The following is a 16304-nucleotide window of genomic DNA, read 5'->3' as shown; positions in this document are numbered from 1 at the left end:
ACCGGTCACCTAAATAACATTTAATAGATTCCACATCTGTTTTTGTTGATGTTTTGTTTTTTGTCTATTTGTTTTTCTGTCTAATCATAACATACTTTATTATTATGTGGGCACTAAAAGTATGTTGGATAAGCCCCTTCACATGTATCTTCTTTACTATCACAACATGTTTCCAACAATCCATAAGTGCATTGATTCATCAAAAGCATACACCATACATAGTATGCCCCCTTGTAGGACTAAGGTTGAGAAGCATTCTGGTTATTGGACTGTGAATGAAGGCAAAGGGTTCAAATACCAGTTGGAATACTTCTTCTGTGGAGGCCTAAAGCAAGTAGTTTAACATCAAATTTGCAAGCTGAAAACAGCTATGTAACTGTAATATCTAAAATTGTATGCAGTGCCAGGTGTCGTCTATAAATGAAAAAAGAGAAAGAGAGGCATTTACAGTGTTCAGCGACACATGATTTAAAAGAAAAGATAACTGTTGTATAGAAGAGGGATGGCTAATGATTGGAACTACGTTATCCGGTTGGCTTGCTGTACTGCACCAACAGTGGGATAATGATATGGATGGAAAGTTCAGTACATCAAAACGGTGTCTGATGACTCTCTTATCTCAACCTGTATCTGTTAGCTGTCTCTCAAGTTCTTTTATTTGATGGTAAATGGTAAAGATTACCTTTTCATTAATACTACCACCAACCTCTCTCTACACACTGAAACTTTTTTTGCGTGTCAGAATTGAGAAATTGTAATGATTAGAATTTACCTCATTACCAATGGTAGTTTTCGTTTTTGCATCAGCTTTTAACCAATTCACATGATTGGAAACGTTAACCTATGTGTCTTCAACATCTTATCACCAGCTTGCAACCCAAGCCTGAGCCAGTTTGGGCCTATAATAAATAAGTAAAGCACTCTGGTTTAGTTCCAGTGAGGCTCACCGTTTCTGGACGCCAAGTTTTGAAAGCACAGCTTTGTGAAACCTGGGCTAAAATTGCATTATGAATGAATGAAATATGCTGAAAGTATCCTCCAGTTTCCCAGAAAGGACTTTGTTTTGATGAACTTTTGAACTTGGAAGTGATTTTGATTTTATTTCATAATTAGCAGTAAAATTTCTTTTTCATAACATGCTCATATTTGTTCATTTTTGAAATGTTAGATGTGTATCAGAATTAGAGTGTATGGGTTTACAGAACAGACTAATAATTTTTTAGCTCATTTGGTTTGTATTTTAGCTGGTTGCATTGAAGTGCTTGACTCGGGTTTGGTGAACCTCGGGTTTCAGTTTCAGGCCCTCGCAGACCTTTAGTTTGTGGGAACTGGTGACAACATGAGTTGGAGACGATGGTTCAACACTGTTGTTTTTTGCCTTTTTACTGGATGGTTCTGTATGTATTCTTTCCCCAGCAAACATGATATGACCACATAGTCACACTTAAAAAGAGGAGTATCTTTTTAAAAAAGAAATTATCCTCTTGGAATGCAGTGATACTCAGTGGGAGGGTGAGAACAGTGGCCAGACAACCAGTCATGAGTCATGTACCTTTTAATAAACATTTACATACATTCTTATTTTTAAAACTGTTGAAGTAGAAAGCTATACTCTGCTATTCATGCAAACACAAAATAGTTGCTTATCTGTATATTCATGTTTGAACTCAAACCTCACATACTTCCCTATTTAAAAGAATTAGAAGAAGTAATTTATAAGTAAACATTCAGGCAAGAGGTAATGTATTAAATATCCCTCAACAGATTCACTCAGACCACACACTCAGGGTTATAATTATACTGTACATGCATATGGCTATAGAACCAAGTAATTGTAAATTAGTATGAGTAAATAACAAATGAAATGTATTTATGTATTATTGTAATTAAACTTCCAACACCTCGTCCAGGCTTTTGTACTGCCCCACCTGGACTTCTGCAAATTCGTGTTGGCTGTCCTCTCCTCTCTACAATTTGTTCAGAACACAGCTGTATTAGTGTTTAACATCTCTGAATATGCCCATATCCAGGGCATGTCCATGCCTCTCCTTGTCTGTCTCCACTGGTGACCAATTAATATTTAAATCCATGGCACTAGTCTGTTGGGCACTGAAAAGCATAGCTCCTACAGTGCCTCATGAACTCTCCAGGTGACAACTTCTGCTCTCTCATGAGCTCTCCAGTTGACAACTTCTGGTTGTCTAGTAATTCCTAATCGCAGACGGCCGTCCATCTCTAGCTCACCCCTTTTCCTTGCTGATGGTGGTATGAGCTACCTGCAACCATAACAACATCAGAGTTGCCCATTGTCTTCTAATATCAATTGAAAATGCACCTGTTTAATTTATGCTATGGTTCTCAGAACATGGACACATTCTGTATGTAATATTCAATTTTTCTGCTTGACACTTCATCATTGATATATTATTCTATATATGATATATTATTAATTTAAGCATCTTTCCACAAATATTTTTAAGTTGCTCTAGATAAATTTGCATTCCAAGTTTTCTGGCAAAAGTGGCTCAGAGCCAATTTTAATTGTCAATTTGTTTTCTATTGAAATGTTAGAACATAGCTCCGGGCAACTAGTTGTAAAAATTGAACTAAGGAGGTGGAAAGTTTGAATTATTCAGATGGTGAGTGTCTCCTTGGGTTCTGTTTTAGTGTTTTATCTACATTCACCTTGTGAACAGCTCCTGATGGGCCCACGGACAATGGGATGGTAATTTTTTTCTGATGAGAGATAAATACAATTTAGTGGCCTCCTGTCAATTTCCACTGCTAATCCCATGGATTTCTTCATGAGCAAAATCATTCTCTTCCTGTAATGAATGACAAAGAATTGCTTCACCACACCAGTGCTGGGAAGGTCACTGAGTCTGCTGCTCTCTTAAAATATGAAAAACATGCATATGTGAACTTGATAACATGCATATTTTCATATTTGATTTTTTAAAAACATTTATCAAAAATACATTCCTTACATTTTATAATTTAGATTTTAACATGAAACTTTAATTAGTAAGGGTACAAATTTTAATAGTTCAGAATATCCCAACTTTCATAAAATGTGCACTTTGCTAAATTTAAAAACAAATGAATTTTTATAACATCTCATTGCATTTCTGGGAAGATTGAAGCATAGGAATGTTTTATAGATTTGAAAAAAAATGTCTGTTGCCGTAGTATTCACACAATTAACACCAGGGGTTCCTCTCTTTCATGTGATGTTTTGGAAAGTTTTGATGTTATCCCAAGTTCAAGTCTCAAGTGTAAAGTAATCTTGTTTGACCTGATCCTCACCGACAATGGGCCTGGACGAACATCAGCCAAATCTCCGATTTCACTGCTCCCTCTCCATATCAACCTTTTTCCTCTCTCGCTTTTTCCTGCTATACATCTCACTCTTTTCCTCTCACATTCTTTGTCTCCCTCTCTGTGTCTCACTCTCTTACTCATGTGTCTCTCCTTCTCTCAGTATCCCACTGTCTCTTCTTTTTCTCTCCCCATGACAGTCACAGAGGTGCAGAAGTCACCACATGTCCAGTAAAACCTGAGAATGCATTTAGCCTCTGCCCACTGAGTTCTCAGACTCATCTCATGCCAGCACAATAATCACAGCAGCCATGCTTCATATGAAACTCCAACTAGCCTCTGCAGTGTTCCACACTCTCCTGCTATTAAACTCCATCAGATCGATGCAGTGGCAGTGTGCTTCACCTGTGTCAGTGCAAATGGCATAAAAGATGCCGTGATCATGCTGTTTATAGAGAGTGCATAATTATAGGCCACTGGTGAAGGTACTCATTATTGTCAGTTGAAGAAAAGATACTCAAAGAATCGTCACATCTGCGTTGCTGCAGGTGCAGTGGCAGGTTTTGATTTAAAGGGGGAAGATCCATGTGGATGACACAGTCTATGGTAAATGTAAAGGGAAAGGTTGTAATATCCCAGTAGCCCTGGTCACCCTGTAGTCCTGCTTATCCTTTAACCCTGGTCCCCCTGCAGTCCTGCTTACCCTGTAGCCCTGCTCATCCTGTGGTCCTGTTTATCCTACAGTCCTGTTCTCTCTACAGTCCTATTACTCCTGATTTCCCTTTCTCCCTATATCCTTGTTCTCCCTATAGCTCTACCCCTTCTAGAGCCCTGCTTCCCCCATATCTCAGCTCTCCCCATAGTCCTGCTCCTCTGTATCCTTGCTCCTCATGTCATCCCTTTTCTTGCTAGTCCTGCATACTCTGAAGACCTCAGCCACGTCATTAAATCTTTTTTTTTGAGTTCATTCAGCTTTGGGCATGCTGCTCCAAATGCATGCTATTTCCATGGGGTGCAAGTCTTTACTTCCCTGTCCAGCACAAATGAAAAATAATTCCAGGAGGAAAAGGTCTCACAGTTCAGAGAGCAGGGTAATATTCTTTTCAGTAACCTCCTTTACAAAGAAGTACAAAGACTACAATTATGAAACTGTATCAAATTATATTGATCAAAGAGAATCTCAGTTTTTTAATGTCTTCCAGGGTAGCTGTGCAGGAATGTTTGCGTAATTTGTTTAGATTTACCCTCCAGTGAGCCCTTTCAGACAAGGCTTTTAAGCTTTAATAGTAGCCCATCTCTTTTGACTTTTATCGGCTAAATGAAAGGGCAACACAGCATCTAATCTTCATGTTAACAGCAGGTGAGCACAGGTGATATGCCGGCAGAGGACTCCAATTTAGTCATGGGCAACAGATAGTTTATAATAGATTCTTGGCACAGCCTTAACCTGACAACTGAGTACCGTGGCAAATACTTTCCTATAGATAGAACACACAAAATTGATGGGTTCCAACCAAGCATGAGAAGAACATTTGTTCTTTCCATTGCTGTATTTCAGACCTCTAAGCTAGAAAATATGTGTAACTTCAGTGTTGATGGATGTAATTATTTAGCCAATCAGGAGATAAACTCCAGAGTCTGAATTTATACAAGATTTTCAACAGCTATAAGCATAAGTAGTATTACAAAAACAGCTGAAAATATGCTGACAAAGTTATATAGTCGATATAATAAGCAACTGTAATACAAGTTCTTTTACGAAATCAATTGTGTCACTGACAAGCTGTCTAGATCTATACTTTCTGTATCTTTCACTGATGCCTGATACAGAAGGCAAGTCCTCTGGGAATTTTTTTTAAGTCTCCCTCAGGATTCGTTTGAACAGGTTTGTTTATTTTTGTAGTACAAAATCTTTTTTTCTTTGACGCATTTTCCATAGAAGCTAATACGGGAGCTTACAGAACCTGTAGGTTCCCTCCGTGATGGGCCCAGCTGCGTTTTGTCACCACCACAACAAATGTCTCCCTCTCTCCCTGCTCTTCTTACTTTGAACTTCCAGCCCTACATGTGATGGACCAGGCCCATCTGGAAATTGTTAGCAGGGCCTGTGTGTAAACGACATGCAGCCGAGAGGCGGCCACTGCTCATGGTCCCAGTGGTAAATATATGGGCTGTCTTTGAAGGCCTGGCTATACACAATGCGTAGAGCACTTCAGTCTCTGACCACTGTGGGAAAGCTACAGGCAATACATATTCACATCTGGCAACCCTTAGTAATATACAGTCCACTACTGATAATTATGTATACTTGGGACTAGAGAGATATGATGCACTTAACCAGAGTATGTATATATCAGGAGTGGGACAGTGGGATTGAATCAGAGGCCAGTTTGCATACTATGCAAACAGAATATGCAGTTATTGTTTATGAAGTTATTGTTATAGGCAGTGGGTTGTAATTCAATAAATATCAAATATGAGGTTTGAACAAAATATTGTACAGATGTCAAAATATACAACATTATTAATAAATTTAAGGGTACTACCACAGTGGCAGCTCTGTCAGGAAGGGGACCTATCTTGTTATCACAGGCTGTGAAAGGGTTCAGGGTGCAATCATAAAACCAAAGGCAACAGTTGGAGATCTCCTAAAAAAATTTGGCATTTTGGTGTCAAAAACAATCTAAGTGCATAAGTGAATGTTGCACTCAAACGTTGACCATGTTGCAAGGAAGAGTCCATCTGAACAATGTGGGAAGCATGTCCCTTGGTCAGATGAAATGAAAATTGAGCCTAGTGGACATGCTTTATGTTTGGCATAAAACTTGAACCCTATGTTGAGAGGAACACCTGAAGCCCTTATTAAGATACAGGGAGTTATGAACTCCAACGTGTTCCAGGATATTTTGGCCAAAACCGGCTTCGCTCTGCCAATAGAGTTTTGGCTGAAAATTGACATTCCAGAATAACAATTATCCAAAGTCATCGTCCAAATCTACAACAAAATGGTTAACTAAGCACAAAATAAATGTTCTCAACTGATCCTCTCAACCAAATGTCAATCAATTCATGATTCACAAACAAAAAATACAGATCTGAGGGATCTAGAGCAATTCCAGCAGAAATGAACAGAAATCCCACTCAAAAATGCCAGAACCTCACTAACCACTACAGGAAGTGTCTTGTCAGTGTAATCCATGCAACAAGAGGATTTGACAGTTACAGGAATGAGAATAACTGTGAGAAGTAACAAAAACCCTTGTGTTTTCTGGTAGAAAAATCATTATTTGGGAACAAATACATAAGAGTAAAGTATAACATTATACATACATTTGTTATACATGTAATATGCTTTAAATATAAGCAGAAAAAAATCCAATATGTACATGGTATGCATACATTGCTGAATATATATCCCAAACAATTAACAGAACTGTGAACAGGCCTGTATCAAAAATAACCTACATCAGCAATATTTTGCATTTTATGCATTTTAAACAGCTGGATATTTACTGAAATAATTCAAATGACGTGCCCTTCTCAAGCATACAACTGTTGTGCTTAACCTGGGTTTCAAGCCTGCAGCCCTGCAGCAGTGATTATAAAACCCACTTGCCTTAAATGTCTTCAAAACCAGTGTTCACCTGCAACAATTTTTCAGGTTCAATTGTTGCATAGTGTTTCCATGTTCATATTGTGTAGCACACTACCTGATTGTCCAGTCAGCAGATTATCTGTGTGGATTTGAATGTATTTTTATTCTGGTGGAGTAAAAATAACCAAGTGACAGGACAGACACTGAACCATGCTGGGCAATTGCACACAAGGGAAGAAGTCAGCAGGGGTGGTGTAGAGTATAGCATTGACTATAATGTCAAGGAAATTTACTGTTAGCCCAGGACCCATTGGTGTGGAAGGCATGTTACTTCTATATTCCTGAAATGACTCTTGTGACAACTTGTGTATTTACTGCACATGTACCTCATGGATTCTGCATGAGAAACACAGAGGGGAAGATAAAAAAATAAACAGGAGCTGTTAGATGCTATGCAGCATTCTGACCATTCTTTAATACTGGCCTCAGACATCATGCCTACGGCATCACCACATTGCTCATCCTTCAGTATATAGGCACCATGGCTTGTTAATAACATTACCTGAAAGCTATATTGTATGTCAGCAAAGATATATTCACTTGTTTGATGTGGGGATGTAATTTTGTGTCCTTATTGTATTTGTTTTTCATGTTCTTACTTTGTCCAGCAGGAGGTGTTGCTTTGCTGTCACTGTGTATGCTATGGGTGTCATTGGCGTATGTATGTACAGGCAGTCAGATTGGGCTGATATAACAAAACACAAACACAATCTGACCAATGAATCCAAATCAGTGGTTATGAAATGGTCCTGTTCACCACAGCTTGGTCTCCCTGCTCTTCATGTCTTTTTAATTTGCATTTTCTTTTTCACCCAGAAACTTTACTGTGCGTAACTGAAGCTCCATATTCTCCAAACACAACATTATAACATAATTTAACATATAACATATATAACATAATTTTCTTTCCTGATGTCTAATGGATACCTTGATCTTAACAGTGACAGGAATGAATCATCAGTAATGCCCGACAACACAAAGAACCCACTAAATAACATCATGCTGCCCTTTCTTCACAAACTGTTTGTGTGGTTTCCTATTTGGTGAATTCCAACAGATGGTCTTCTTTGTGGACTTGCATTAATATTAAGGTTTTACTTACACATTAAATTCAGCCTTAATTTTTAGGTCAGGTCATGCAGTAACAGGTCTTAATAAACATTATTGAAGTAGTATAAAAATAATCACATTCAACGTACAAATGTAAAGGGTAATTCCTCTAGGAAGGAAAGTGGATTTAGTTATACTTCAGTCCAACAGCACTGTGGTTTGTCCTTAACTTTGAATAGCAAATTTAAGCAAGTGTTCCTTTTTGTAGTTATACCACACTTATTCTTGTCCATGTCAGTAATTGCTGAATTCATAATGCTATGTAAAACAGCATCAAAGGAACACTTGCTTAGATTTGCTATTCAAAGTTAAGGGCAAACCGCAATGCTGCTGAAGGAGATTTAATTCCAGCCTATGTCTGCTGATCCAAAAAGCAGACACACACACATACACTCGCACACATCCTCAATAAAAGCACTAGCAGGCCTAGGGATACACTGCTCTGCCACGTCAGCCAGAGCTCCCTGACAGCAAGCTGAGGATGGAGATCTCCGCCAGTCTTCACCCCACTCCACCCCCACCAGACAAGCCCATGCTCCTGGATGTCAGCTCAGCTGTGCTTTGTGGCCTGCAGCCATACCTCTCCCTCTGCTCCTCCATGCAAGGCTGCAGTCTGCAGCCACACCTCCCCCTCTGTGTCAGAGGGCAGGAGCTCTGTCCATCAGCCTGGAATCAGACGAAGGGATTTACCAACTACTGGAATTCGACCGAATCATAGATCCAACTGGACTGGTTATATAAATAAGACCAAGACTGCGCTACCGCCCCCATCCCTCCTCTCACAGCATCTGTCTGAAATAAAGATTAACCACTGACTTATACCACATTACAGGAGCCAAGTCCTTACTTGTGGGGTTAAGCAGACAACTCCTACCAAATTCACAGTTTTTTTTTATTCTAAGCATTGGTGAAATGTGAAAGCAAAGCATTTCAAGTTTTAATTACAGTCGTACAAAATTTGCTTTCTGCCTGTTCTTTTCATCTTGGAATCACAAAATTCTTGGCAACAGAGGGGTGGATCAGAGGTTGTGGGGGCTTCTTATTGTCAAGGGCAACAGTTCTATCACTTACTGAACACACAGATAAGCAGAGCTGAGCTGTAAATATCTTACCACCTTTTCCTATTTTAGCCAGTACTCCTTAGTAGACTTGGACAGAGAATGAGGAAAAGGCAGTTGAGCTGGATGGATGGGTGCTGCAGCACTGTTTACTGAGACCGCAGCTATGACTTCTTGTCTGTGAGCCATGTGACAGCCCTGTGTGTTCCTGTCATAAACACCTCCTCAGTACATGTCAGGGGATGAGATTTCTTTTTTCCACTGCATGCAGGCTGTGGGCGCTATGCCCATCTTCCCCTCCTCCGCTGACACGTGTCCCCTGCAGCCAAATGGTACATCTGCATGGACTCCAGAGAGTCTAGGAACAAGATATGGGGATGAGGCTCCCAGACACGCAGCGGTCATTAGCAGGTCACGGAAGAATCAGCAACCGAGCAAATCATTAACCAATACCAAAATCTGCTCCCTGAGGTCCCCGCAAACCAACTGCAATGAAAAGCACTCATCTCAAGATCCCAGATCCAAACTGCAGTGAAAAGGACTCATCTCCTGATCCCAAATCATTACATTGCATTTATCCTCGCTGTGATATATTATCAATTTATACAGCTGAGGATTTCATTGATGGTGAAATGTTTCACTTAAGGGTACAGTAGCAGAACTCCAGCCTGGGAGTTCAACTGCCATCCTCTGGTTACAAGCCCAGCTCCTCAACCACTACACCACACTAACTGCAGTGTCACATCCAGACTACTTCTGTCAATGATTTCCATATATGCCTCCTATCCACAAAATGCTAGTCTGTTCCAATGAGGATGTTTTTTCCCCTTGAGGTCCTGGCAAACCCTGAAACATGTGCTTGTCAACACAAGAAAATGTCTTTGTCCTGTCCCTGCTTTAAACACAGGCATGTGACACCAGGGTCTTTTCTCTTTGGCTTAAGTCAAACTCATGCCGAATGAACCTAATGAATCCACAACATTGTCTATGCATTCATAAAATTATCAAAGGTTCTGGCTCTTTTTGACAATGCAATGAAACAAATTTTATATAGTGAATCAAAATTTACAATAAAATTGCCACAGAACAATGTGCAGAGCACATAATTGAAAATATTATTGCAAAATTATGACAGGATTTCATAAAAATAATAGAAAATGAATAAATAGATATAATTTAAATACCTGCAGAGAACTTAATGATGCAAGAATAAGAGCAATACAGAGATAACAATTTATCCAAAATCACAGCTAACAAGCAAGCACCTGTACCTACACTAACAAGCAGTGATGGGACAGAGACACTTCATGAACTCCTATTATTCCTATTTATTACTCCATGAACACTATTTTTGCTGCAGAAAGCAGTCCTTTCACTCATTCAAATGAATAACAGATTGACAGTGCATATCCACCTATCATGGAGTTCATGAAGCCTGACTCTCCTATCTATACTTACAAGATAATGACATTTCAAGGGACTGTTGATATTGTTATGTCACAGCCCAAACTAAAGACAGAAATGAAGGGCTTAGCAAAATTACTCAGGAGCTGGGCAACTCATGGAGTTTCTACAAGTCCCAGTTATGTAAAGAAGTGACCTTCATCTAGGGAGGTAGAGAGGAGGAGTGGGGAGGGGCCGGGGGGGGGGGCGGGGGCGGGGGTGTGACTGTTTGTGGGCCCGTTGATGCTTGTCCTGCTCTGTTACTGTGTCATTTGGCTGTGTGCAGTGACTGTATGTGTTTACCTAAACTGACTTACACAGCTGTGCTCACAGCTCAGGCTCATGAGCAACATAACTTGTGTACCTCCACACAGACTGGCCTTTTGGAGCAGCTGAACAGGCCTAAGAATACTATTTAAAAACCCTGAAACTGCAATCAACAGAAACATTTACTTCTGTAATTCTTCTGATCTCTTGTCTCTTTTCATTTCACAGCCTCAAAAATGAGCCTATGTCCGCATTCTTTATTGTCTGATAAGATGATATGACTCACTAGCTATCATTACATTGTGCTTTGCCTCTTGATAAGAGACTCGGCCAAGCAAGCTGTAATTATGATAGCAAAAAAAGATAAATATACGTGTTTCAGGCCTGTGTGTTGAGCTGATATACCAAGTTTAAGCAGGTCATGGTCTTAAGGAAGCCCCCCTAACACACACCACTTGGGAGGCTGCTGTAAATCAAAGACACAAAGGGTGAGCATGGGGTTTGCGTTCCTCCCCATCCATGCCTCGGAGAGAGAGGCCCTCACCAAGGCACAAGGAGACCTGGCAACCTGCCCCACCCCCAACTGCCCCCAATCAAGGGGAAAACAAACTTTTCTCAACCAGAGAGAGCTTCATCCAGCTGCCTTCTCTGCACAAAGCTGTAAGTTTTTCTTGCCCTGGGAGTATGTCATTGCTTTAGTTATAGACAGTTAGTTATAATTACTTTGAAACAACTGTTATTTACTCATTACAACCTGTACAACTTATTTTTACAATGAATCTTGGAGGTAGGGGGGTGGGGTGGGGGGATAACACAACACTTTAGACATTATTGGGACATTATATAGGGAGTAAGCAAAATGTTTTCTATGATATTGCTCTAGTCCATTTGCTTATCTTTCTTGTTATGATGTGCATTGTTCCATTCATTGTTATGGTTTAATGATTTATTTTCATGCTCTTTGTGTTGAAAGGCAAATAGTCAAGCTGTGCTGAGTGACGCTCCATTTGGACAGAACAGCTCTTGAGTCTGCAGATCCACAGGTCCCCCTGGTAAATATTTGGATAAGGAATACCTCAATCAGACTGTGTGGTTACAAATCTTGCATCTGCAATTCACTCAGGAATTTTATTCTACCATAACTATTGCATATTTTGTTAGGTATAATAAATGTAGTATAATTCACAATCTAACAAGAGACACACCAGTATACAATGTGAATTCTATTCAAAAGACTCACTGTATAAAGAAGTTACAACTGATAAGAATAAAAGCACATACTGAAATCAAGGAGAGCCCTGTATTGGAATTACATGTATATAATGTCATTCTTCTGTGAGGTAGCTGTGTTTTCCTCATTTTCAGTGAACTTGAATCTCTCTTTCTTACATTATAGCAAGAAAATTTAACAATGTGTATATTAATTGTACCCAGAGTAATTGCCAAAGTCTTAACCTTTTCCTGACATTTTGAAGATCAGGCTTTTTTCATTAACAGTGCATTTTCACCACCAACACTGATCATGGTTCCAGGATGCTCATTTATTCTCACTCTTTTCTGTGAATTAGTCATGCCTTAATATATTTGGTCCAAGAACATAGTTCTGCAAAATAAAACACACACAGGCACGCACACATGCACACACACACACTTTGTGCCTTTTCAGGAAAGGCAACCGAAAATAAGCAAAGAGAAAAATGAATGAGAAGTTATGGATGAGAAGAAATATGCAGCTGTTATGACTAAAAAAGCAAATTTTTGCCTCTCCATGACTACAAGTGAAGTAAGGTACCATGGTGTGAATTTCCAGGTCTTGCATAAGGAATGAAAACAATCTGATTACCTCAACACAAAGCAGGGCCTTACCATCTACTGCTATGCCCTTGGTAATATTTGCAACATAAGATTCTCTTAACAAATTTCACTTCTGTTTTTCCAAGAACACATAACCATCACATCATAATGAACATATGATCATAATGATCTCGGAATTATACATGTAATTACCATTACCACACTTTTGTATGTATGGTCATTGTAAGAATGCCAAAATCCTAAATGGGTATGTTTACAGTGTGTGGAAAAAGACAGCCATATACTATAGCTTCTCTGCTCTCACTCCACCTGAACCTCCATTAACATAGCAGTCAGCTTGATTTTTACATACATCCAAGCATGCAATAAAACAAGTGTCACTGAGTGATCAGGACATACATTTTGTGTGACTAATCAGGACATAAATCACTGGGGGAGGTACTCCTTGAACCAACCCTCCAGCTGCTGAGCCAAAGCAGTTATTTCAGCATTCACAGCATTAACAAAAACATCTCTGCGACCAAACAAGCATTTGGGCATAAATTGGGCAGATAACCTCTGCAATAGGGCCCGCTTTGCAGAAGCCTTTGATATCTCCCGTTTATGTTCACTTTTTTTTCAGTTGCAGGTTTCGAGGCACAATATGCAACGCCGTTGTGTAGTTGGGCTAGCTGAACGTTCGTTAAATGCTGCGTGACACAACAAAGGCATGTTGTAAGGGGGCAGGGTGACGAACTGCAGCTTTAAGGGAACGGGAGAGGGGGTGGGATTGCTTTTCCACCGACCTGTTACTTCACAGAACAGCGAACGGCTGGAGCCTGTATTCAGGGCACAGCAGGTGACAGGCTCAAGAGACTTGGTCGCACCGATGTCTATTCAAAGTCAAAGACCCATAGGTTAACGTAACACATTTATGGTGCTGAGAAGTGACTGAAGGTGTTTCGTTGCTCCAGAAATGACAGTGCCCTCCTCCCTGGCGTGTCGATGTGCGTTGGTTTTCAGAAACTGCAGTTTTACTCTTGCATGTGTTCAGTATGGCAGCTTTCGTGATTTGGTTTGGTTAATCATAAACCTTCGCCGCCTGCTCAGTGAATAACCTCTGCATTGACCAGCTAAGCAACTATAAACAAGCTCGACACTGAAAACGCAAGAATGCAGTAAAGTAATTAAAGGAGAAGGAAAGAATGACGCGCACGCTTGCTAAGTCTGCAAAAACCAAGTGGGTAATACAAGCTCGTTCGACTTCAGGCCGCCTAGCAGAAACTAGACCTTTTCTGTTTAATGTTTTGCTTGTTTACCACGTAAGATATCGGTAATGATCACAAATGATTTTCCCGTTAGTTGGTGTATTCCAACCTACCCCCTTACTCTGTTTTAATTGCTGGGGCAGTTCAAGCCACTACACACAAATCATTTAAAGTCATTATCTGTATGGAGCAGATGGTAATTTTTGGTTGTCATTATTAGAATATAAACTTTTGGCAAACAACAATAGATTCAACAAACACACATGCGCATACTGCCACCTGGCTCTGTTGTATGAAAGCTAAACAGTTTATTCAATGATTTTTTTTGAGCTGTCAATACATAAATAATGCAAGTGAGAGATTGTGTGTGCCCTTAAGAACAGTAAGAAGTGGATATTTTTGTGATTTGGCCAGTGTTAGCGTGCCCATCACCTGGAGTTTATCCTCTGCTTGGCCCAGTCCACAGTCCCAGCTGGTGGTGTTTGCTCAGGTTCAAAGCCACTGTTTACTTTCCCCTTCAGAGGAGCAACTGGCCACTTGGCCCCAGAAGTGGGTATGGCCTCTCATTTGGGTTCAGAAACCTGCCAACACCCAGCATGCATTTCATCAGCTGAAGGAGATAAGAAATCAGATGTGCCCTGATTTATAAATGTCACTGTCTTCAAAGGTGATTTGACATCTGTGATAAGGATTTGATTGCTGCAAATAATCTTCAAGCTATCCCTTAAATGTGTGTGTGCGTGTGTGCATGTGTGCATGTATGTATGTATGTGAATGTTTGAAGCCATTGTCATAATAAAATAGAGTGATAAACATGGTCAATGGTGTTGCCCTAACAGACCTTTCATTTTAACCAGCAAAATGTACTCACAAAATTGCATTGACTCAATGTTGTTGTGTCATGCTTGATACCATCTTGATGATGTAACAATAATTGGGCCATGCAAGTCTTAGGTATGGCCACCAGCATATACCTCTGAATTTGTGCTATGAGCATCCTTTCAAATTCTGAATATGCTGTTCACAAAGTAACAAATCTTAATGCTGTAGAACAAGAAAAAAATCTATTATTACAGCAGTAGTTAATGGTTAGTGTTGTCAAATGTGAAGCAAGGGATCTTTTAAAGTGAAAGTTGTACAGTCACAATGCACAAACTGAAAAAAAAAACTAGACTCATGTTTCAATCACCATAAGTGAAGAGTTAGGAATGTCTCATGCATGATTTGGTGCTAGCAGTTTTTTTGTACCTCTGAGAATATGAGGCTTCATGAGCCATATTGTGTGGAGCCATGTTCATGTATCAATCACTGGCTCCTATGACCTAAATAACTATGAACCCAAAAAGCACTATAATAATACACAGTAGCTCTACTCATTTTGGGGTTAATGAATCTTGTCTCCCCTAGGTTTCATGGCCCATGGTAGGTTTCATCTGCCTAGTAGACCTGAATAGAAGTCAAGAAGGGCACAAGATGTGTTTTGATTTATACTCACACTGATCTTCAATACTATACTGGACAGAGGGCTCGTGCTTCAACATATAAGCAGCACCAATGTCACATTCAGATTTGCAACACATATCCTTAGTAGCTGGAAAATAATTGATTGTCATCTTCCCAGCACATTTTTATTTATTTATTTATTTATTTATTGTGGGGGCATGACTATTTACTATTTTCATAAAGGTAACAAGGATGTTGCAAAACATAACAAATAATCCCAATGTTCTGGAAATCGTGAGTCAGCACACTACAATGAAATGTAGAGACGTGCATTTTTTATGCCAGCTTGAAAAATGCCAGCTTGTGGTATCAACCCTACATCAGGTTAATAAATAGAGATCAAGTGGTGATCAAGAGCTTCTATTATATGTCATGTCCTTGCCAAGACACTAACACATTAGATCTCATCAACACTACCCATGGCTAAGTATGGTATCATTCATATGATGCTGACTGATTTAAAATTGTTCCTCTTCTCTCACAAATTGAAATTAAAGACCTGTGTATAAGAGAAGGTACACAGAGTTTAATTGACCACGGTATGCTTTTTACCAAATGCTGTGTCAGTGTGGGAGTTGATGTGATGGTTGTACTCCTTTTTCCTGAGAGATCAAAGATGTTTTGACAAAACTTTGCTCTGTGTGTCTATGTAAATAAATAAAAGGAAAAAACTGGTGTAGTGCCAATTTGTCTTTGTCTGCTCTTACCCCATGTACACCCCACCTTCTCACTGCCACTACAACCAGCCCCTGTGCATAGATTCCAGCCCCAGCCCATCCTATAAGGGTAGTTACACACAAAGAGCTGGCTGTTAAAGCTACTGTTTTCAATTGCTAAACTGATGCCTCACTTATACATAGAACTTTGTCACTCTATGTTAACAGAGTA

The sequence above is a fragment of the Megalops cyprinoides genome, chromosome 3 (genome assembly GCF_013368585.1).
Source record: "Megalops cyprinoides isolate fMegCyp1 chromosome 3, fMegCyp1.pri, whole genome shotgun sequence".
Lineage (NCBI taxonomy): Eukaryota > Metazoa > Chordata > Actinopteri > Elopiformes > Megalopidae > Megalops > Megalops cyprinoides.
The sequence above is the reverse complement of the archived record's forward strand: the minus strand, read 5'-3'. Positions refer to the sequence as shown.